Source organism: Hippocampus zosterae, chromosome 9 (assembly GCF_025434085.1).
Source record: "Hippocampus zosterae strain Florida chromosome 9, ASM2543408v3, whole genome shotgun sequence".
Lineage (NCBI taxonomy): Eukaryota > Metazoa > Chordata > Actinopteri > Syngnathiformes > Syngnathidae > Hippocampus > Hippocampus zosterae.
The window spans coordinates 22654980-22680078 of record NC_067459.1 but is presented as its reverse complement, the minus strand read 5'-3'; the positions used below and the strand labels follow the sequence as shown (position 1 = coordinate 22680078).

General features: G+C 45.6%; 1 protein-coding gene and 1 long non-coding RNA gene across 5 annotated transcripts in view; one reads left to right on the top strand and one right to left on the bottom strand.

Moving 5' to 3' along the window:
- Positions 1–25099, top strand: part of LOC127608076 (cadherin-22-like) — a 185671-nt gene that overhangs the window by 37808 nt on the left and 122764 nt on the right. For all 4 annotated transcript variants that reach the window (XM_052076964.1, XM_052076965.1, XM_052076966.1 and 1 more), the window contains one exon: positions 9785–9987. The gene's annotated coding sequence lies outside the window, so the exon portion shown is untranslated. The remainder of the gene's footprint in view (positions 1–9784; positions 9988–25099) is intronic.
- Positions 1–25099, bottom strand: part of LOC127608118 (uncharacterized) — a 321393-nt gene that overhangs the window by 181340 nt on the left and 114954 nt on the right. The window lies entirely within an intron of this gene.

Below are 25099 nucleotides of genomic sequence, written 5' to 3'. Positions count from 1 at the left end.
CACTCACACCTAGGGACAATTTAAGAGTGTTCAATCAGCCTGCCACGCATGTTTTTGGAATGTGGGAGGAAACCGGAGCACCCGGAGAAAACCCACGCAGGCCCGGGGAGAACATGCAAACTCCACACAGGGAGGCCGGAGCTGGAATCGAACCCGGTACCTCTGCACTGTGAAGCCGACGTGCTAACCACTGGACTACCGGGCCGCCTAGTTTGATTTAAAAAAAAAATAATTTCTTGTGAGCAAGATTAACCAACACCATGTCAAAGGTATTTTGTTGTAAAATATTTTCAAGACATTTTAAAAACAACCATCCACCAATGAAATACAAGTACATGCATAGCGGTCCACAAGCTTTCAAGTGCAACTTGAACTCTTGCTTCTCACCAGAGTCGCATCGATTTCTTTCAAATAAAGCATCTCGCTTTCCGTCGCTTGTTTGCGAAGATGACTTCTTAAGTGCGTTTAAAATCGCCCCCAAAGGTTCATGCGATGAGATGAGATGATTTTCTCTTTTATTCTTTTTGACGAAAAGCTTTTTACAACTTTTGTTTCCGCGGCCCCATGAACACTCGGCTTGCCTTGATAAAGTCGAGGCTGCTGCCACTGCGATCCGCGCCATCCAGTCCACCGACGTCTTCTCCACCGCTTCCAATTTATCGCCAATGAGGGCGGGGAGTTGATAAGAATGCTACGCCACGCTCTCGCCCAAGGTGGAAGTTGGAGCACTCCGATGTGCAGCTTCACTGAGCCACCGCTGTCGAGTCATGCAAAAATGAACCCTGAAACCAGCAGAAGTGGCAGAGAAGTGTGGGGGGGGGGGGGCAATGCTTCGCTAAAGTACAGATTTAACCCTTTTACTTAAGGACCCTATCTTAAGGACTTAAGGACCCTAAAAAAAATCTGAAATTTGTTCCTAAATACATTTTTGCATGTTTGAAGATAATTGCAAGACGCGTGTAAAGACATAAATATATATGATGACGCAATTTCCGCTTTGGGCACCAAAAAAAAAAAAGTACAACTACAGTATTCGTACTCGCGTTTCACCTGATAACAAGGGATGCAATTGTTGGTCAGCCTGATTGCAGACATCGAAAGGAGTGAGATTTAACGACTTCATTTACTTCCACGACATACATTCCCCATTGATCTGTTCCCCATCTCGCCCAGTCAGCAGATTGCAAATCACCTTTATCAACATTACTGCCATAACATGCCAGTTTTAGTGTGTGTGTGTGTGTGTGTGTGGGGGGGGGGGTTAAAAGCGCGACAAACAACTTTAATAACACACTTGAAATGCTTGAAATGGCTTGAAATGACTCCGTACGTAATCAGCGTGCACTTAAAGCCACGATTGCCGCATGTGTTTGTATTTGTTCAAAAGTGTTTATCAAGTGCTTATCGTTTTATTGGACGTGAATTTCATGCTGATCCCCCCCCCCCCCCCGCCCAAGAAAAAATAAATGAAAAAGAGGCCACTGGCATCACTTTGACTCCTTTGAAGTCCATTTTCTTTTTCTCAAATGTGTTATGGAGCCGAGCCTGCAGCTTAAAGCCTGCGAAAATCAAATTAATCACTACGTTGGGAGAATTACAGTGAACAAACGAAGTCCATAGAGGTGAGCCTTGTCTGTAATTGCTGTATAATACTGGAGCGTGACGAGTCGTCGGTGAGATGTGAAAAGCGCCTCGCCATCACTTTACACGCCCCCCACCCCCTCCCTCTCGTATATGATTTCATGCAAATGTAACTTTTAGGCCAGCTTTTTTTTTTTTTTTTACGTCCAAGATAGGAGCTGGTCACTCCCCGAGGGGTCCGAAGCATGACATCCATTTTCAAAAGTAAGAAAATCAAATATGCCATGCACGTTTTTGATCTTCCTGCGGGTATTCTTCGCACGTATTCTTATAGTCCGGGTGGGACGATTCAATTACCTCCCGATTCGATTGGAAAATCTCAAAACTTGTGATCTAAATCTAATGGTCACACGATTATTGATTATTATTACTGCGATTTGCGATTCAATATTACGGTTTTTGGTATTTTTCCTCAATCAATACAATAATTTTCTTATAACATTTAAACATAATTCTTAGCAATATAAACCATAAACGGTACATAATTTGAATTAAGGTCTTCCATCAATGTAGCCAGATAAAAGCTAGTCCCTCTTGGCTCATTCGGATGCGACTCTGCGGAACACTTCGAGGCCGCTGACTCGCCACACCCAATTGACTCCGCGCTGCCTTCTGCTGGAGGGAAGTGGTAGCTTCTGTTCCCCTTTTGAAATTCTTTCATTCATTCATTCATCTTCCGTACCGCTTGATCCTCACTAGGGTCGCGGGGGGTGCTGGAGCCCATCCCAGCCGTCTCCGGGCAGTAGGCGGGGGACACCCTGAATCGGTTGCCAGCCAATCGCAGGGCACACAGAGAAGAACAACCATCCACGCTCACACTCACACCTAGGGACAATTTAGAGTGTTCAATCAGCCTGCCATGCATATTTTTGGAATGTGGGAGGAAACCGGAGCACCCGGAGAAAACCCACGCAGGCCCGGGGAGAACATGCAAACTCCACACAGGGAGGCCGGAGCTGGAATCGAACCCGGTACTTCTGCACTGTGAAGCTGACGTGCTAACCACTGGCTCACCGGGCCGCCCCCCTTTTGAAATCGACTCATGAAAATCGGATTCTGAACTTTGACGTCGATTGGTTAAATCTTGGCGTTGCACACCGCTACGCTGTAGCTTGTGGTCATAGTTCCCATAAACATCGCAGAAATGTGACCTGGTCAGTTTTTTATGCAACAAAAGTTCATGCAGTGAAAAAAAAATGCAGTGTTGAATTGACTTAATTTTATGGCTGCGCACAATACAATCATTGATATTAGATCCATAAAAGAAAAAAAAGTAGATATAGTTGACTTAAAACGGAAAAAAATATATATATTTTTTCAGTGCGTGGGCCAGTGGGGGTAAACCATCCCATATACCTAAAAATGTTTCCGAAATTTTCAAATTCTCCTTTGAAATAAATAACAGAGATATTGTAAGCATTTTCTTGTTCCCAACCCCCTCATTACAAGAACTTGTTGCAACCGGACCACAAATGAGAGTAATTCCATCCACCCCTCAGGACTTAAAGTCCCAACCGTTGCCAAGGTGCCGCCGCTGACATGTCTGCAGTATATCGGTCGAGTCAGTGCTCTACCATATTTTTAATAAAAAGCGCTCCATCTCCCCTTCAGTCAATCCATCATGCTTTCCCCGCTTCTGTCAGAGAGCTGCGCGGCAGCAAACTCGGGAATGACTGATTGCCGTCTGAGGTGCGTCAAGGTGCAGAGCGCCAGCGTGCTTGTCAATCCCAATTTTGTTGTGACCTGGCATCCAATCTGAGGTGCAAGTGGCCGCTTGGCGTCGAGTGCGAGGTCAGAAGGGATCGACCTCAAATACTGCAGCACTATTGAAAGTGGGGCGGGGCTAAAAACTCACTTCATACTTAATACTGTTGCCAATTGTTTCGCATTCCTGCACTTGCTGAAAGGAATGTTGGTACTATTTTTTTGAGCATTGCCTGTTTCAATTTAAATTACTGGCATAACTGCCTGAATAGAAAACCATCATTCAGGGTCAAACTAACGCGCTGGCTGAGCTCTTCTGGTGCGGTCGGAAAACGGCAGCGATTCGGCAACAGTTTGCATATTGAGGCCAAAAAGTCGTGGCTTTGCGCTATCGAATGGTGAGCTGACAAGTATTGCAAAACAAACAAACAGTGAGTCTATAATGGAGAAATGTGAGTACATAATGAAGAATATATCTTTATTAAAAGCAGAAGGGCTCTCCAACTCTCACTGGAGCGTTTCGCAGCCGAGTGTGAAGCGGTTGGGATGAAGATCAGCACCTCCAAATCTGAAACCATGGTCCTCAGTCGGAAAAGGGTGGAGTGCCCCCTCCGGGTCGGGGAAGAGATCTTGCCCCAAGTGGAGGAGTTCAAGTATCTTGGGGTCTTGTTCACGAGTGGGGGTAGGAGGGAGCGGGAGATCGACAGGCGGATCGGTGTAGCGTCTGCTGTGATGCGGACGTTGTATCGGTCTGTCGTGGTGAAGAAGGAGCTGAGCCAAAGGGCGAAGCTCTCAATTTACCGGTCGATCTACGTCCCAACCCTCACCTATGGTCACGAGCTATGGGTCGTGACCGAAAGAACGAGATCCCGGATACAAGCGGCTGAAATGAGTTTTCTCCGCAGGGTGTCCGGGCTCTCCCTTAGAGATAAGGTGAGAAGCTCGGTCATCCGGGAGGGGCTCCGAGTCGAGCCGCTTCTCCTCCACATAGAGAGGAGCCAGATGAGGTGGCTCGGGCATCTGATTCGGATGCCTCCTGAGCGCCTCCCCGGTGAGGTGTTCCGGTCATGTCCCACCGGGAGGAGACCCCGAGGAAGACCCAGGACACGCTGGAGAGACTATGTCACCCAGCTTGCCTGGGAACGACTCGGGATCCCCCGGGGAGAGCTGGAAGAAGTAGCTAGGGAGAGGGAAGTCTGGGCTTCCCTGCTAAAGCTGTTGCCCCCGCGACCCGGCCCCGGATAAGCGGTAGATGATGGATGGATGGATGGATGGATGGATGGATAAAAGCAGAAGCCTTCTTCATTGCAGGCGTAGTCAATTAATGATTGCAAACATAAGCGTTCTTCTTTGCGAACATAATCAATCAATCAATCTAATAATAAGCGAATGTATGATGAGGAATAATAATCAATCCATCAGTAAAATGTCATCAAATCATCTCAGCATGGCGTCGCTTTTCACTTGGACTTGGTCCTGCTTGATGATGAAGTGTGTTGACCAGCATCGTTCTGGAGAGGTGCGATTTCCTGAAATCTCAACTGTGACTGGTATGATAAAGAATAGCGCACGCACGGTCACGGCCACATCTGGATTTCTCTCGGCGAGGTGTTTTGTCACACTTGGCCACCCCCACCGCAAAAAAATTCTAGCTGCGCTCTTGAACACATCAACTTCTTGATAGGCTGGTTGGCAGAAAGGGTCTTTAATTTGGACCACGGTCTCATCGTGGGCCTTTGATCTGACAGCACTTTGCGCGTTCTAATGCAGAGCCTGGAAAACCTTTTTCGGGAGATCAATAAGAGACCGGCGGTAAAAATGTGCAACCGGAGATGGAAGTGTGCATTAGTGTGCGAGCGAGATGCGTTGAAGGACAAGAAGGATGCGTGCACGTGCTGGGGGATGGACTGGTGAATCGGATCCATTGATGGATGATTCATGCACTGAAAAAAAAAAAGTATTTGTTGAATTCATTGAATTTGATTTCTATAAAATTATAGAAATCAATTTTTTAACATTTTTTAATTCAAATTTTTTAATTCAATTTTATTCAATTTTTTTATTTCTATAAAATTATAGGAATCATTAAAAAAAAAATTTTATTCAGTTTTTTATTCAATTTTATTCAAAATTGTTATTTCTTTAAAATTATAGAAATCAATTTAAAAATTATTCAATTTTTTTATTCAATTTTATTCAAATTGTTTTTATTTGTATAAAATTATAGAAATCAATTAAAAAATTATTCAATTTTTTTATTAAATTTTATTCAATTTTTTTATTTCTATAAAATTATAGAAATCAATTTTTAAAAAAATTTTTATTCAATTTTATTCCTTTTTTTATTTCTATATAATTATAGAAATCAAATCACCCTGATGCATCTATTTCTTTCTTTATTTTTTTTTTTTAATGCAAGCTATACATCTACCAATAGAAATGTACCCGGATACAGACGATTGATTCTCTTTTGGGTAACCAGCATATAGTTCAAGTAAATTCCACAATTTTTTTTTTCAGTATGGATGGATGTGTTGATCAATTGATATATTTATTGGGGGGGGGGGGGGGGTGGAACGATTTCACCAAATTCATGCATACTTCAGATCACCGTCTTTTGCTCACGATTTCAGTTTGGTTCCATCCGAAGTACGTCTTTATGACTTGATTTTTTTTTGTTTTAAATTCACATGATAGGATAAAGAAGGCTCTGAATACGGCTGGCGTTGAATGAGTTAAAGGCCTGAGAGTTGAGAGCAATTGACTTTTACAACCTCATTTTTGTACGCTGCAGATTCTGAAAATGACGTCGCTCGCTTTTGTAATTGAGCTTGATCTTTCGTGTCGTTTTTTCGATCGACAAAGACGGACAGATTGGCAGGTGCGAGTGTGCGGGCGGCACGATGGATTGCGGATTGATTGGAAATGCTTTGTGAAGGGGGTATTTGTCGAAAAGACGGATTGGTGAAAAAGAGCTGGAAAAAAAAACCCCATGATGGATATAATCGGTGGACAAAATGGAAGTACGAATGACTCGTGTTGGTTTTGTGACCATTTTTGATCCGACAATCGAGAAAAAAAATGTCTTTTGTGATATTTTGAACTTTTAACTTCACATCTCACATTAAATGTGCGGGTTTTTTTGTTTTGTTTTTTGTTTTCATCTCAACAGCTTCACAAGATCCTCTGATCTCCTCTCGCCAGGAGACCCGACTAGTTTTCGATCCAGAACGTTGTAATGAATGAATAGATGTGCAGCGGCAGGGACTCTGAATATAGTTCCAACTGACAGCTCGTCTTTGAAGGCGATCGCGAGCGCCTTGAAAGAAAAAAACGCCACATCAGTGGAGATTATCAAGTCGCGGCATTTTGCATCCCCTGCTGCGGGACTGTGATCCAGCTCCAGGATACGAGACTCTGTTGCGACCAGAAAAGCTTTTTTCCTCTCCATGTGCCCGACATGAACGCGCTGAGGCTGCAAGACCCAAAAATACTTCAGAAAGTAGGCTGGGACAGTTTGGCTGGGTTTGATTATTTCTTTTTTTGATCACTGTTGGCTGGTCTCACCTAAAAGCGGCTTTGGCAAAAAAAAAAAAAAAATTTAAGCCACGCAAAGTATCCCAAATGCAAACCCCTGCTGCGGACATCCTAAAATAATATGAAATGAAAAGTCCGGTTCGAGTTAATGAAGACTGGATGTTTAATCATGCTAACGCAACCAAAACTTGGGATGAAATGAGTGAAAAATTCAACCGTGCCAGTTTTCTGGGCTTTTGAATTCATGTGAGCAGCTTGCTTAAAAAACGCATCTTCCGGCTTGGGCGGCTCCAAATGTAAAACGGTGACTTCAGCAAACATCACAACATCGGGTCGCTCTCGGCTTATTAGTTTGATACTCTGCAAGACTGTCCATCGATATTTTTAATTAAAGATCATATTGCAAATTTTTTTGCGAGCGCCAGCACCCGATGACCCTGAACTTGATAAGCGATACTGAAAATAAATAGATGGATGGATGGATGGAGACAAAACCCAAAAATCCATCCTCGCCTTTGAAAGTTCTATTGCTGATTCACTTTTTTTTTTTTTCAGCTTTCAACCCTCTGACTGAAGTACCAGAAAGATGCTTGTGATGGCTGGGCACAAACTACTCTGCCTTTTGTGTCGCTCTCGCCTTCCAATAGATTGTCGTTCCGCACACACACACACGCACACACACACACACTCTGATTAGCAGTGCATCCACTTCAAAGCAGCAAGTGCACTCACCACTCTCACCTTCTCCCTCCCACACTCAAAAGAAAAAAAAAAAAACGGAATCATGTGGAAAGCTTCAATAATGCACGGTCCAGTTTGCTCGTATGTGGTTTTCTGAACCGCCGTTATGGTATTCGTTGCGCGTCACTTTCAAATTTGGCTGTCTTGAAGGAAAAAAAACAAACAAACAAAAATACTATAAGTATCATGTTTCTTTATTAAATAAACCAAATGACAGTTGAGCGATGGCACCAAAAAATTATGCATTGCACAATATCTGAGAATGAGAAAAAAACTGAAAATGCTTAATTGTACACAATTAAAACAAGTACATTGGAGCTGTTTCATCATCTAACCGCAAACGCTCCAGTAATTATCGCGCGATGCGTCACAGGAAATAGACCCATCCCACGTCATTTTTCCAGACATTATTCTTGACTGATTCCCCAAAACATCTTTGTTCATCTTTCTATGGCAGCAACAAGTTTGCTTCGATTAGATGACAGAAGGTACAATGCATCCACCTGTTGCCATTCATGCAACAATCAATCATGTCTTCCCGGGGAGTATCTCAGCTTTGTGTTGAAATAAACGGGACCGGATTACACATGACAAATTGGTGCCGTTGTGAACTGCAGCTTCTTTCATTTTAGGCAGCTGGCTTAATTTAAGCCAAACAGTCATTTCGTGTCTTCGTCACACCTCGGCTGGATGACTGGAATGCGCTTTACTTTAGAGTCAGCCAATCCTCCATGAAGCGTCTCCAGTTGGTCCAAAATCCTGCTGCTCGCCTCTTGGCTGGGACTCTTCAGAGGGATCGCATCACTCCTACTCTGGCTCCCGATATATCTTAGAGTTCTTTTGAAGATTCTCTGATTTGTCCATCCATCCATCCATCCATCATCTACCGCTTATCTGCGGCCGGGTCGCGGGGGCAACAGCTTTAGCAGGGAAGCCAAGACTTCCCTCTCCCTAGCTACTTCTTCCAGCTCTCCCCGGGGGATCCCGAGTCGTTCCCAGGCAAGCAGGGTGACATAGTCTCTCCAGCGTGTCCTGGGTCTTCCTCGGGGTCTCCTCCCGGTGGGACATGACCGGAACACCTCACCGGGGAGGCGCTCAGGAGGCATCCGAATCAGATGCCCAAGCCACCTCATCTGGATCCTCTCGATGTGGAGGAGAAGCGGCTCGACTCTGAGCCCCTCCCGGATGACTGAGCTTCTCACCTTATCTCTAAGGGAGAGCCCGGACACCCTGCGGAGAAAACTCATTTCGGCCGCTTGTATCCGGGATATTTGTCTCCAAACCTTTTCAATGGCCTCGCCCCATCTTACCTCTCTGAGCTCCTCCGCCCCGACGCGCAAGGTCTGCAGACCAAACACTATTAGAGGTACCGAGAACTAAGCGGATGCTTGAGCACGAGACTGGATTTTTAGTTTTTTGTCCTTTCTACTGTCTTTTAACTCATTCAGTACCAGCCAATTCTGGACCAAGTCTGAAAAGACGTTTAAAAACGTCTTTGGGAGTGAATGTATTGTTTTATTTTTTTGTTGTTGCTGGATGAATTATGTTTGCTCCGTGAACCGCACTTTGTTTTTAGCTGTGGTTGTTTTAAATTGCTCTAGAAATACACTTGATCTGAGTGGAGTTAAAAAGCTTTTGAATCAATTTTTTTTTCTAAAAGCGAGGCCTTGATTCGCATTAAAATGGTCTTAAATGAATATTTCAAAAATCTCAACACATTAACACGGCAGGCTTTTATGATTTTTAAAAAAGTATTCTCTTTAAAAAAAAAAACATCACGACTCTCGCGGTTACATCGCACAATCACGACAGTGGAAGCAACGATGTGCTTTGAGTCGGCACTCCAGGGAGCAGATTGGGAAGTCGGTCTTGAATTTCATTGCAAATCGAACTTGCCTTAAAGGGTATCAACCAGGCAGTACATCATTATGAGATGAGGTCATTCAATTTTGCAGTATTTTGTAGCACCTTGGTTGGGTGCCGGGGCAAATTTCGAATGGAAAATGTCGGGACACACTGAAAGTGTAAAAAAAAAATTAAAAATCGATGCACAGTATAATTATGAATGATGACCAACGCATGATTCTCTCCCTCCCTCCCTCCCTCCCTCTCTGTCTCTCTCTCTCCCTCCTTGTTGTGCATCTCCCTCCATCACCACCAGGGGCTTTTCTCTCAAATCTCGCCGGGCCGAGAGAGGCTTGCCTCGTCCTGCCCCAGACGCGCGGCGTGCGTGGATGCGAAGGCAGGAAGTGGGGGGGGGGACGCACGCGGGCGACTCTGAAACCCGCCAGCACACGGGATATCGTATACATTCACCACCCCTCCTCACAGAAGAGGTGGCCTGGTTCCGAGTCGGACGCAAAGGTAAGCAAGCACGTGCGTCGGGACGATCTGCCGTGCGCGTTTGCGTGCCGGGGGGCGCGCGGAACAATGTTCGTCACTTGTTGCCACTCGGGCTTCGCCGCAGCTTGCGTGAAATTGCGAATAAGAACATCAGCGAGCGTCTTCCGCGTCTCCCTCGCGCACCGCGAGGAAGTCAAGTGCGCTTTGCGGCCACTTGATGCAGCCCAACGCGGATGCGTTTTGCTCGGGCAACTTGGACGCTCTCCGCCGCAAACGGCGACAGACTGGGAAAAGTCCGCGCCTTCCCGTGCAACTGGCTGCTGTTTCATCAACAACAACAACAACAAAAAAAATAAAATAAATAAAATCGCCGTGGCGGAAGAGGAACAGGAAAGCAAAGCTGTCACGTTGCTGCGCTGCAAGCGGCGCGCAACATGAGCGAGCGTCATTAGTCGCATGTTGCGAGTTAATGCGTCGCTAATGTCACGTTTGATTAGCACGGCGAAATATTTTATGCCGCAGCCGCGGCTGCTTTTCTTTTTATTTTCCAATTTTGGCTTGGAGTGGCTCCTCGCATGCACACAGTGGAGGCCACTCATTCCAGTGGGTGACTTGCTTCTTTTGGACTGTTACGACTTGTGACCTTGGCAAAGGTTACAAATGTTTAAGTACTCCATCGGGGTGCATGCACTTTTCAAGTTGAGGGGGGGAGGGGGTGGGGGGGTCAAATGTGCCCTCTACAGTATTGTGTGTGTGTGTGCTCTGTACTTAAGATGAGCCAAGTGCTCTACAGGGAAAAAAAAAGTGAGAGAAATGTCCCCATATGGAGGTGATCGATGGCTCTAACTCTCTAATTAGGTGTGGGAATCCGTCAGGGGTGGGTTGGAAGATTGTGACCTTTTATTGAACCTTGTTTCAATGGTTTCTTGGCAAGTTAGTCTCAGCAAAGATGTACCAAAAAAAAAAGTAACAAAAACCACAATCCCATTAAAATTAAGTCAAACGATGGTGTAAGAATGTTATTTTTTAAAGATTAGATCCATGTTAGTGGCTCCTATCCCAAGTCGAGCTCAAATACCCACGTTGTGCTTCTGATTGTGATTTTTCTCTGAAATAATGAAGGTGACTTTGCCTGCGATGAGAGAACACATTTTACACAATTACATGTGTAAGGCAGTACTAGTAAGTGGAAATATTATGTCGGTTGTTTGATCGCATTGTCAGGGTTTCTGGTCTGATAGGCTCGTAGCTTGCCAGTCTTACAGACGTGGCCCTTTTCCGATATTCTTGTAAAATATCCGCATAAAAGCCGCATCTCACTTTACCGAAATAAATGCACTTCCGAGCCGGAATTGTGTTTTATCAGACACATGGTTTAAGCAGCGCGTACATGATGATAGGGATGCCATGGAGCAGAAAGGACCGATTGTAATTTATGTCACCAAAAAAAATAAAAATAATAATAATAATAAAAATCCTTTAAGATGCTGCCAATTCCAAGGAAGGCAGTATCTCTCATGCCCATAAATCAAAAGCCCACGCAGCAAGAATCTCACTTTCCTACAGCACTTACGATAGTATTAAGCTACTTGTCCACAAGTTTAATTCGATGTACTTTGCAAGTCTGCTCACAGAGAGTCGACAGATTTATGTCCTTGCCAGTAATACGGGCAGATGCGGCTCTCCTGAAAGAGAAAACAGAGGGAGGGAGGGAGGGAGGGAGGGATGGGAAAAAAAAATCATTTATAGCAGCCCACAGTTGTGAAGACATTGATTACCGTTTACCAAGCTGCAACATCAATGCCGCGTTAAAGCAAAGGCGGTGGCGCGATAGTGCGTCATTAGAGCCTGGGGGGCCACTGACAGACGACGGTGGCGCGGCGATAATGAGGGCGGATGCAGCGCTGAACCGGGTGGGACACCGCAAGACCCCACCCCCCCGCCCCCCATCACCCCCAAGCAACCACCCCGCCGATTAAGCTTGCTAATTGATCCGTCAGACTGGCGCTTGGGCGGTTCACGCTCGGGGGGAGCTTCGAGTACTCACGCGGAGTCTTCGCATGGCTTGTCGTCGACCTCAGTCACTTTATGAGCCCCTACCCCCCCCCCCCCCCCAACTCTGGGGCTGGAAGATGGAGAGCAAAGGCTTCCCACCGGCGCCACAGTTGATTCCCCATCATCAATTCCAAGAGTCAAGTGGCAGGTGATTCTTAAGACGCTTTTATGCCACTCTGTATAACTGGAACTGGGGGGGGGGTTGTTTGTAGGGGAGGCCATCCATCAGGTTTTTCAATAGTGCTCGTCCTCATTAGGGTCATGGGGGTGAGCTGGCGCCTATCGACGAGTGTGGTTTAGGGCGAGAGGCGGAGTGCGGGTTGGACTGGTTCGTAGGCCAATCGCATCGGCCATTCCTACTCACATAATAGCATCGAATGTAAGGAATCGAATTTGGCACGACTAACGAAAAATAACAAAGACAAAGGGCGGAGGAAAATGAAAGCGAGGAATCATGCGAAATAAAACTCAAACGAGATGGGCGGAGAAACAGACGGCAACTAAGAAATATGCACACGGAATTCAGCCGACGCTAGGCTAGAAATGCTAAAAAAACGTCATAAACGCAATTACGATGGTACTTCGAGGCACAAGTTATCAAATTTTTTAGTTTTGGGTGATACGTGGCATCGCATATCAATTTTATCATCTATTTTTGTCATTAATTGCGAACAAAAATGAGTTCCAAACAAAACCAACAGTCATGCGGTCGAGCAATGGCGGCAGGCGATGTAACAACAAGCAGCAGTTTAGCAGATGCCAAATGCTTGCTCCAAACTCTTTATTGCCCACTCAGTTGAAGTTTACTTTCAATCCAAAGGTGAAACTAAGAAAGTTACACCGGTATTGAACCACACCACGTAACTTTACCTTGTAAAAAGTCTTCTGGCTAAATGCTAACGCAAAATACCAAACGTGAGCTCTTGAAGCTAGCATGAATGTGTTAATTACGACATTTTAAAAAGTGTATATTTTAACCTAATCAGTAGCAACACATGCAGAAAGAGTGTATGACGATACTCACAAGCATATATTCTTTATGCTCTGCAAAGAATGCTGATGAGTATTTCAACTTAAATGAGCTAGCTAACCCAAAAAGTTTTTTTTTAAATAGACAGTTGATGCTGCTCCATCAGTTATATGCTACATACAGTATTATATCTGCACATTTAGAAACTTCCAAACGCTTAAATGAGGCACCTTTGTGTTTGCCTCATGCCCGGGCCAAAGGTCACACACTTTGAGATGCCCGTGCAAATGAGAGACAGCAATTTCCCGCCATATGTCTCGTATTCATCGCTGACGCCGCGATCGCTCTTTGATATAATGCTAATGACATGATAATACATTAGCATTTTCAAAGCGGCTTTAAGACCGCCGTGGTGCACAGTGGAACAGCATGTGAGTGACACCGTTGCGTAATCCCAACGACTGTATGCCAACAACAACAAAAAAGAACAACAAGACGCGGCAGCGACAAGGATGAGACAGCTGCCGAGTCCATCTGTCCCGCGCGTGATGCTGCGAAATCTGTTGCTAAGCGCTCGCTCGTATCAGGCTTCAAGCCCCGGCGCAGAGTTCACAACACACGCAATCCGAGCCGACCGTTCGATCATCCCTGGGCGATTTCACTGAAACGAGTTTTTCCAAGACCGAATATCGGATTTCTTCAGAACTTCTTTGCAAACGAGACCTTTCAACATCTGTTGCGCGGATGGCAATGGGCGGATGCAGAGCTTGTCTGTCACGATACGTCGCTGGCATAGATCGTCGATAAAAGATTCATTATCGTAGTACATAATTCGTGGGGGGAATGCGGTCATCCCGTGGCCAGACTCTGGGCCATCGCTTGAAAGTGGCTTTGGAACTTCACCAAGTTGTGAGAGAGACAACATAAGCACCTGTTATGATGTGACGGGATAAAACTGGTGGAGTTGTGTGGCCCTGAATCATACTTGGATCATTTTTAATGATGTGCGCGCGCTGTTGATAAAATACTCGGAAGAGCACGTTGGATGTTATTGATCGCCACTGTCGCTCATTTAACGTGCCGTTGTTGTCACTATCTTCGTCTGCATTTCCGCGGATGCGCATTTTTTCGTGTCGCTTCATCTGTGGGAATGAGCGGCCATCTTGGGCCTCTGCTGCCCGGTGGGCTTGGCTGCGCATGACTTGGTTTTTAAACCTCTCCTCTCTGGACATGGAAGACCAGCTGCTTTGTAAACAGCCACTTGTTCCCCCCGGACGTCATGGTTCACAGAGTCTCCTCGTCCTCCCGGGGGGGAGGAGGTCCGCCCTAACTTTGCCGGAGAGCTCATGTTGCGGTGCGCCGCGTTTCTGCATCGCTGCCAACTCGGAAGGTGTGAAGGCTGCCAAGGTGGGGCAGGTCATCCATTTTTATTTTATTTATTCATTCATTCATTCAGTCATCTTCCAAGCCGCTTGATCCTCACTAGGGTCGCGGGGGGTGCTGGAGCCTATCCCAGCTGTCTTCGGGCAGTAGGCGGGGGGACACCCTGAATCGGTTGCCAGCCAATTGCAGGGCACACAGAGACAAACAACCATTTGCAACCACACTCACACCTAGTGACAATTTAGAGCGTCCAATCAGCCTGCCACGCATGTTTTTGTAATGTGGGAGGAAACCGGAGCACCCGGAGAAAACCCACGCAAGGCCCGGGGAGAACATGCAAACTCCACACAGGGAGGCCGGAGCTGGAATCGAACCCGGTACCTCTGCACTGTGAAGCCGACGTGCTAACCACTGGACTACCGGGCCGCCCTATTTTATTTATTTATTTATTTATTTTTATAAGCAACAGTCTAGATTACCCCCCCCCCCCCCCCCCAGCCCCCACTCTGTGCTCCCTACACGTATTAATGGTCATTTATAGGCGACATATAATGGAAAATGCACTATTTAATGACCGGTATGCAAATAGCTGATTCTCTGGAGCGCTTGTCAACTCATCAAGTGTGAAATTAAACATGACCTACAGTACCTGCTATAAAAAAATTGTGTTTTCCACCGATGACATGATGAGTAAGGCAGGACAAAGATACCGAGCCCCTTTTCGAGCAACAGCCAACTTGAATGCTTGTGAAGTTGACCGCACGACTTGGCTGATGTTTCTGCTCCACGGACACACAAGAGTGTTGCATACGAAGTGCTGTCTTGCTATTTTTTTGGCTAGCTAACTCACTGACTGACCGGCAAACTATCTGACATTAGCCCAGCGGTGCAAATCCACTGACCTATTTGTTTGAATAACTCTCGGACAATGTATTTGGAAAATGCAGAGGGCAACAAACGTTTTTAATTGCGTGCGAGTTTTTCACTCATGAATAATCGAGTCGGCAGCTGATGTCGGGATGAATATGTAACGGCCAACAAGATGAAGAAAGTGAAAGTGTCACACGCGCGGTCAGATGCGAGCCGCGCTAACTAAATCAGCAGTTCAATAATTGGAAATGATTTGAATGTGCGGCGGTGTACATTTGCAAGGCGCCGCACACAAGTGGGAATGCTAATTCTTGATGCTAGCCCCAAACATCGCACTAGAAATGCCCTGGCCGGTCAAGCTTTGTCACCAAAGTTACGATAGCATCTTTGAGTTGACCTTTAATGTCATCGTGGGGGGGGGGGGGATATTTTAGGTACTCTCTGCTTCCTGTGAGATTTACGAATATTCCTGCGGTCTTCAGTAAGTTTAGGGGGCCTTCTCTGCCTCTTTGTTTTGCTGTTAATTAAGAAATTAAGAAAACCTTCATTAGTCTCGCAATGGAGAAATTCCAGATTCACAGCAGCAAAGTTATGAAAGGAAGAAGTAGAATAACAAAAAAAATAGGAGCTGCTGGAAAGGCAGCCACTCTCGCGGCGCCATTTTGAAGTCAAAAATAACAAAAATAACACAAGACAACACATAGGACAGAGACAGTCGTGCAATCTTCACCACTTTTCTGCATACACTTTGTTGTCTGAAGCAGTTCTAGATGAAAGAGGAGAGGATCAAAGTGTCCTTTCACCAGTGGATCAGAGACATCATGCTGAAAATGTGCACACGTCTGCTACAAGCAAAGTTTTGAAAGCAAACACGAAGCTGTAGCGTCCATTGACGAAAAGAGATTAGTTCACTTCTCCTGTCCCACATAATCCGCTTCAAACTCCAAGCCGCGACATCTAATCACATGGCATCTCGTTCGGTAGTCCTCCTCTTTGCTGCCTTTCAAGTTGCGGCACGACGTGGTGAGATGAATTTGAGATGAAGTCAGAAGAAAGGATCTCCCAAAAAAATAGCGGGGGGTGCCAACGATATGTGGCGGTCCAAATTTGGACGTGTTGTTGCCCTAAAGATGCAACAGAACACACATTCTCCGCCGTCGGTCGAAAAGGGGATTTTCCGTGTGCAGGAGATTGAAATTAAGGGATTAAAGCAAGGTGAGAAGAAGGTGATTATGATATCAGTGCCTTGGCGCTTATCAGATGTTCCGCACGCGTCTGTGCGAGCGAGCCGGCGTGACTTAAATAAGCAAAGCCTCTGTTCTCTACGCTAGTAAATGCGATCGCTGCTTGCCAATGGGAGTTTTAGCGCTCATGAATATGAGTTGCACTCAATTTGACAGAGAAGCCGGAGATTCCCCCCCCCTCACCCCCCTCGTCTGTTTATCTACCGGCGGCACGAGGTGACATTTTGCCGTTTTGAAGAGGCTCGTTGGAAAAGAGCGTCCCTGAAATGAGATTTATGATGGGGCTCCGTCGCTGTCACAGACATCTACAACCCGCGCTCGGACGGCCTTAATAGAAAAGATCTCGCCGCCAATTTGAGACGTGCGTACAAACAGGCGCTGTAAAATGGTCCCATTCCCCCCGGCTGCACTTTCACTTTCCGGTTGTCTCTTCGGAATACGTACTTTTTCCCATAAAGCGAAGAAATTAGGGCTCAGGTTCATTGGAGTTCAAACACAAAAGATTCGTCCGTATTGTGTCACTTGATGCCGAGTGCGAATCCAGCCTTACCTTTGCGCCAATTAAACCACAAACAAAACGGTGCGTTCGCAGTTGAGGGGGTCCAGCACGGAAAATTGCGAGGATAAGCGAATAAGATCATGGATGGATGGATATGACGGGTTCGAAGAAACAGTTTTCCACGGTAGACACTTACCGTTTCTTACTGGCAACGCGTCCAAATTGGTCGTATTGTTATACTGACGTGTGTACCGTCTCTCAAGCATGCTTGAGACAAGGCGCCTAGATGAAGCTTTTCTGTAGGTGCTCCACAACGCAGCCTAGCAACTGACGACGAGTGCGCTGTCTTTTTTTATTACTTTTCCCTCTCTCCGGCAGCGTTTTTTTTTGTGTTTGTTTGTTTTTGTTTCCATACTCTTTAAATTGATGAACCCCTATGGAAAAATGGCATTGTATAATCAAGCTTTCCATTTCCATGAAGAGCGCCTCATGGAAATGGAGGGGGGTGGGGGGGGAGTTGCTGGAGCCCATCCCAGCTGACCATGAAAGGTGATCAAGCAGAGCTACGGCGGCGATGCGAATAAATCAACACGTTGTCTCGGCACCCGTACAATTTAGTGCCATCTAGAGGTGAACTGAAGTAATGCCACACCCGTTCTCGAAGGAATTTAAAAAAAAAAAAAAAAAAAGTGGACACAAATGGTCTGCATACAGCCCGAGGGTTAAGAAGCACCATTCATTCATTCATTCATCTTCCGAACCGCTTGATCCTCACTAGGGTCGCGGGGGGTGCTGGAGCCTATCCCAGCTTTCTCCAGGCAGTAGGCGGGGGACACCCTGAATCGGTCGCCAGCCAATCGCAGGGCACACATAGACGAACAACCATCCACGCTCACACTCACACCTAGGGACAATTTAGAGCGTTCAATCACCCTGCCACGCATGTTTTTGGAATGTGGGAGGAAACCGGAGCACCCGGAGAAAACCCACGCAGGCCCGGGGAGAACATGCAAACTCCACACAGGGAGGCCGGAGCTGGAATCGAACCCGGTACCTCTGCACTGTGAAGCCCACGTGCTAACCACTGGACTACCGGGCCGCCATTATTTTCATTTAAATTAAAAAAAAAGGGGGGACGGGGGGGGGGGGTGGAAGGGGCAAGTAAACTGTCTGTAATGAATAATATTTGCATGATATTGGACATGTATTAATCCCAGAAGTGTTATTCATTTCCATATTGTCACGAGCCGGTGCTGACCCTCGCGGGGGGGTGCAATTTGGACACGTGTGCAAAAAGACGGGATGAATCCGCACATTTATTATCGATGCAACGCAATTGGCTGGCAACGAGCACCGCGGACGAATGGAGGTACGGATGATTACCTGGTACCCTGTCAAGCGCCACCCCATCCAACTCGAGAGCAACCCTTCCCTCCCTCCCCCGACACTCCACATTTCAAGCTCGGTTGCCGAACGGGTTGCCTTATCCCGCCACGCCGCCTGGCGAGGCGTGAAGCCGCGTAATATACTCAACTAGGAGGCCTCCCGTGACAGCGCTCTGGCTTCGAGTAGCTATTAATGTCCTTTTTCGCTCGCTGCTTTGTCACGTGCGTTAATCTGGGGCTCAGAAATAATGGATGGCAAGCGGTAGAGGGAGAAGACTACAACAAGAGGCCAACGAAGGAGGCCGGAGCTGGAATCAATCTTTAAAAAAAAAAACGATTAAATGCATCGTAAGTTATCACATTCAAGTCACTCTTTAGCTGCATTTGATCGATCAGGTCAACATTTGCAGGTCAGATGTGATGATGCATCGCATGCATTCAAACACATATTGACCACCTCAGTGGTCGTCGTCATGCCAGGTGATGGATACAAAGGTCAGTCAGTCCGCTCTTTGAGCGATTGCATCCATCCAGTATGCTGTGGGCGCCGCATCACAATGCCCTCGGCTCCCAAACAGACAAATGGCTGTTCATTAGGAGCCGTAGCTCCAAAAAAAAAAAAAAAAAAATCACAATCTTGGCAATAGAACAACAATTCAATAATAATAATGAGCTCCAGACACGTACCCAAGAGGGTGTGAAAAAAGTCGTTAGATGACATGAAGACATCGGCGTAATCCTCATCGGCTCGCGAGGAAGCAGTGTATCTTAACAAACGCCAGTTTTATTCCTCACACTCTCAAAGAGTAGAAGGATAGAAGATTAGTCTTGCTTGGGATTATGGCATAACTTTGGGAATTTATTCAATGTATTCGTAGCCAACCCCCCCCCCCCCACCAGATCCCAGAGAGTGCGTTTAGTCTTTTTACGAGACTGAAATTATTAATGTGAAGTGAATTTAAGGTCGCACAGTTACTTGAAAATTGCCGCAATATTATTAAAATTCGGAATGCTAGAATGCGTGGTCAGAATGTTTCTTTCTTTGTGTCTGTGTTGGTTCTCAGTCAAAATTGACTCTGCTGAAGTTAGGTTGTGTTACCTGGGCAACTATGCTGCTAAGCTCTATATCTATATCTATCTATATATATCTATATCTGTCTCTCTATATATAGATATATATTGTGTATTCACAGTGCAGAGGTACCGGGTTCGATTCCTTCTCCAGCCTCCCTGTGTGGAGTTTGCATGTTCTCCCCGGGCCTGCGTGGGTTTTCTCCGGGTGCTCCGTTTTCCTCCCACATTCCAAAAACATGCGTGGCAGGCTGATTGAACACTCTAAATTGTCCCTAGGTGTGAGTGTGAGTGTGAGTGCGAATGGTTGTTCGTCTCTGTGTGCCCTGCGATTGGCTGGCAACCGATTCAGGGTGTCCCCCGCCTACTGCCCGGAGACGGCTGGGGTGGGCTCCAGCACCCCCCGCGACCCTAGTGAGGATCAAGCGGTACGGAAGATGAATGAATGAATATATATATATATATATATATATATATATATATATATATATATACTGTGTGTATATACTGTGTGTATATATATATATATATATATACTGTATATATACTGTGTAGAGAGAGAGAGAGAGAGAGAGAGAGAGAGAGGGCCAGTGGTCGACTCAGCATGACTTAGATTTGTTCTTGATTTTACTGCTTGGTGCTTTCTACCGCCTTTATTACGGATTCGTCTTACTGTTTATTGTGTATGTTAAATCGCTCCATGTACAGCACTTTGTATGCAGCGATGGCTGTTTGAAAGTGCTCCACAAATACTCTTGACTTGACTGGTTAGCGTGTATCTGCTAGTTCTTGTCATCATAGTATTTTTCTTCCCGAAGAAAAAAAATCTTTCAACACTCTGTAATAAATAGTAGAGGCGAAAAGATCTGTACAGTCAGAAAGAAAAAAAAGCCCAAATCCATCAAGAAAAAAAAACGTTTTAACATTCAAAATGTTTGACTTTTTTTTTTTTTTTTCCTTGTATGTATTTTTATAAGGTCGGAACCAAAGTGGATATGAGCACGAACGTAAGGCCACGCTGAAGTATGTATCAGCTCTAAAATGCTTTTTGAGGGAAGGCACGGACAACATTGGCGTCCAATCGTCTGCGGCGTGACACGCACAAGTGTGTTGGATTTCGCTTTGAATCGCGCAAAGGAGAGATTGCAGACCTCACACTTAGGAAAAGGCAGACTTGATAAGCAGCGTGAACGCACCACCGAAGGCAAGTGGCTGCCATTTTTTTTTTCCAAAACATATTAAGCAGCTCAATATAAGAGGACAAAAAAATGAGTTTCCGAGCTGATAGCCTCTTGACAGGAGATTGTGCTTGAGCTTCAAGACTGAGCCATCATCAGCCATTTTCCAGCAGTTCACGCCGGGGCATGGAATTGCCCTGCATGACCTTATTTCCCAAAGCGTGGAATATGTATTGGCTGTTTGCTATCTATCCGCTTTTGACAGTGAGGCCATCGAACACCATGCCAACAACCTTTTTAGGCGGGCACAAAAAAATAACAGCTCGCCCCAGACGTCTTGCGAGCTTCGCACGCCTCTGCGCGGTCTTGTCGCGGCCGCGCTGAAAATAAATACATAAATAAATGAAACACTGCATACATTTTACAAAAAAACGACTCATCTGTCACACTTAATATTCATTTTTCTAACCCAACATTTTTAACTTCATGAAAAGTCTTTTTTTTTTAAAGGGGAAGTCAAGTCAAACACTTTCTTTCCAATAATGTGTTCTCTGCGGCCCCATTCGTCTAAAAAAAAGGGATTCTGATTAATATCGTGGTCGTGGAATATGAATTGAATGAATATGAAAAAATGGACTCATTTTTATTCATCTCCGGGACGGCCATTTTGCCACTTGCTGTGGGCTGAAAATGGCATCGCTGAGGCCTTGGGGCTCAGTTTGCAAACGTCACGTGACCCGCCCGGTCGGTCCTTGAAGTCATTCCCAGAATGCCGTGTTCCGACGAGCCGGGTCAGATGAAACTCATGATTGCAAAGAACATATTTCACTTGGTTTCTCCCATTGATCGGGTGAAGCAAAACAATCATTCGAAGGGGTCCTGAACTAAATATAATCTGGTTTTACTCAATACAAATACTTTTTTTTTTCTTCAGTAAAACTTGCCAGTTTTTACTCAACCACTTTTGAATGTTGGGACAAACTATCCATCCATCCATTTTCTGAACCGCTTGATCCTCACTAGGGTCGCGGGGGGTGCTGGAGCCTATCCCAGCTGTCTCCGGGCAGTAGGCGGGGTACACCCTGAATCGGTTGCCAGCCAATCGCAGGGCACACAGAGACGAACAACCATCCACGCTCACCTAGGGACACCTAGGGACAATTTAGAGCGTCCAATCAGAGCGTCCAATCAGCCTGTCATGCATGTTTTTGGAATGTGGGAGGAAACCGGAGCACCCGGAGAAAACCCACGCAGACCCGGGGAGAACATGCAAACTCCACACAGGGAGGCTGGAGCTGGAATCGAACCCGGTACCTCTGCACTGTGAAGCCCACGTGCTAACCACTGGGCTACGGGGCCGCCCGGGGACAAACTACTTTTTTAGCAAATTGTCTTGAATAAGGATTTCAAGTTATCATCATTTCCTATCGCTTAGCCTCATTAAGGGTCACACAGTTGCTGGATCCTGGAAGAGCTGATTTTTTATCCAACCATTCATCCATCCATCCGTTTTCTCGAGCGCTTGTTTGTGTCGCGGGTGAACTGCGGTGTTTCGAATCTGGCTTTGGGCAAGTGTGCAAAAGGAGAAAAAAAAAACCAAACAAAAAAATAATAAGAACAATAGCATCATTACTTTGTGTTTTTATTGGTGTGCTCGCCCAGGGCTTAATTTATTGCATGAAGTTCCTTGCAAAATGTATGGCCAAGAGCTTGTTATAGCAGTTTTTAATGGAGCACAACTGCCTGCGCACGTATCAGTAATCCGGGACATGCTGGGATTTATAGCGATAATGCATATCTTTACTCAGATTAAACTTGTTTCTCTGCTTGTGTGTCTGCTAGTACAGTTACGAGCCTCTATTTCTCTCTCTCTCTCCTCTTTGTTTCTGTAGCTTAATGGGCTTTGTAAGATAATACCCGCGAGACGTATCAGTACGCGTGAGCCGGGGGATTGCGACGGTTCTCCCGCTTGGCTCTGAGCAAAACCTACAGATACGTCTGTCGAAGATATAAATCACCGGCAGGGGCTTCTTGGGTTTATCTTGTTATCCGTTTTATTGTTAGTATTGTTCTTGCTTATTCAGCGTGAAAGAATTGCTGTTCATAGAGTCATTCTTGTTCCTCGGACAGATGATTCGCCCTTTGGATGAGGAGTGTGTGGGGAGTGGGGAAGGGGCGGGAGGGGTGGGGGGGGGTCCTGAACGTGAGTGCCCAAATCTCAGTTGTGCCCAAAACCAATCAAATAGAAATTTGGGTTTGAAGCAGCCATTTTGGCCAAATTGCACGTTGAGTAAATATCCCAAGTGAGTCCCAATATAAAACAAAACATAACTTAAAACGGGGCGGCCCGGTAGTCCAGTGGTTAGCACGTCGGCTTTACAGTGCAGAGGTACCGGGTTCGATTTCAGCTCCGGCCTCCCTGTGTGGAGTTTGCATGCTCTCCCCGGGCCTGCGTGGGTTTTCTCCGGGTGCTCCGGTTTCCTCCCACATTCCAAAAACATGCGTGGCAGGCTGATTGAACACTCTAAATTGTCCCCAGGTGTGAGTGTGAGCATGGTTGGTTGTTCGTGTCTGTGTGCCCTGCGATTGGCTGGCAACCGATTCAGGGTGTCCCCCGCCTACTGCCCGAAGACAGCTGAGATAGGCTCCAGCACCCCCCGCGACCCTAGTGAGGATCAAGCGGCTTGGAAAATGAATGAATGAATGAATAACTTAAAACGAAAACAAAAGAGACATTTTGTGATCTGCTGTTTGCGAATTTCCGGTTCAATGAGTGGACTGTACCACTTCTGATTTTGCGGCAGGGGGGGGGGGTGTTACAACTTGACAATGGGGACGTACCATTCTTTTTGTGGTTCCATTGTGTCTCAAATAAATAAAAACACACCCACACACACACACACACACACACACACACACACACGCACACACACAAATATCCTTGAATACACATGTTGAACAGCTATAATGTGGGGATATGCCTTTGTTAGCGGTTGGTTTGTCCATCTGTGTATGCGCAACTTCCTTAATTTATTGGTGATGGAAGAGGATAATTGGGACCCGATAGATTGTTTGATTCTGGCGGAAGTTTTTAGAATTTCTCGGCTTGAATGACAAACGTGTCATGTTTTAAGATAAGATAAGATATCCGTTATTTGTCCCACACTGGGGAAATTTACAGCCTCCAGCAGCAAGAATGTAGGTAAAAAGAAGAAAGAAGAAAAAAAAAACAACAAACACCGTTCAATTAAGTGTAATATAAATACAAAATGGATAAATCGCAATGCTATTTACAATTGTCTTTCACATCATTTAATTATTATGATTATTATTATTTTAAATGTTGGGATTGAAGGGAGAAGACTCAACGGTCAACATTTTGGGATGGGCTTGCCATGGTGAACATGTACTGTAAAAATCCTTGCAGCACAATTTTAGGCACAATTACTGAAATTTTTTGGGGTTTTTGTTGTTGTTGCCATGGCATCAATTGCTCAAGTACCGAAATGCGTGCGTCATTCAGCTCAGCCGTAAACCAAAGTCCGTCATAGTGACACGCTTCCATGCTTGGCGGAGGTCTTTGCGGCCGGCTCAGTTGCATTCCGTGGTCGCTTAAGCCACAATCAGATGTTCACAATGCGCTGTGTAAAAAGAAACCAAACAAAAGAAGAAACGCATTTTCACTTTTACAAGCGTTTGTGGCAGGGTGTGTCGGAAGTTGGGATAGTAAACACGGAAAAGTCATTATCATAAAGATTGAATAATAAATGTGCACTGTGTGTGTGTGTGCACATGAAGCCATGGTGTGTTTGAAGATCTCCATCAAAAGACTCTCTCGCAATGCGAGGGAGTTGAGGACACTCCTACGCAGTCGGCAGGATATCGCTCTCATCAGGCAGCTTGGCACATTTTATTTATTTAATACATGATTTTGTACACGGGGCCAAATCACAAAAAAGCATATCCTTGGTAATAAAACCCAGGGGGGTGGGGGGGTGGCGATCAACATTTCCAACTGGGACCAACCAAGCCTTATGATAATAACAATAATGATATCAGATGGCACGTCGTCCATCATCTCTTGAAAAGCCGGCGAGACCTGCAATCTGGCATCTTTAAATTGCTGAGCAAAATCCATTCCGGTTGTCAAAAAAAGAACCCATCGCTTTTCGAGAGCTTTCGAGATATGTCATATTTCAAATTCCTGTTTCAAATGAACCAAAAGAAATTCTTAAGATTGTTGAAATTAAAATAAAAATGGAAATGTGAAACAGACTGGCTTACTAAAATTTGTTGAACAATATTGTTGTTCAATGTAAAGAATGTCAGCCAAGGTCGGCCCCCCGACATTTTACCACATAGAATCTGGCCCCCTTGGCAAAAAGTTTGGACACCCCTGCCTTTGACTTTTCTGCACTCTACTCATTTGATAACATCGTCAAAGTTAGGAGACGAACAGGTCTAGGTTGCCCTCGGTC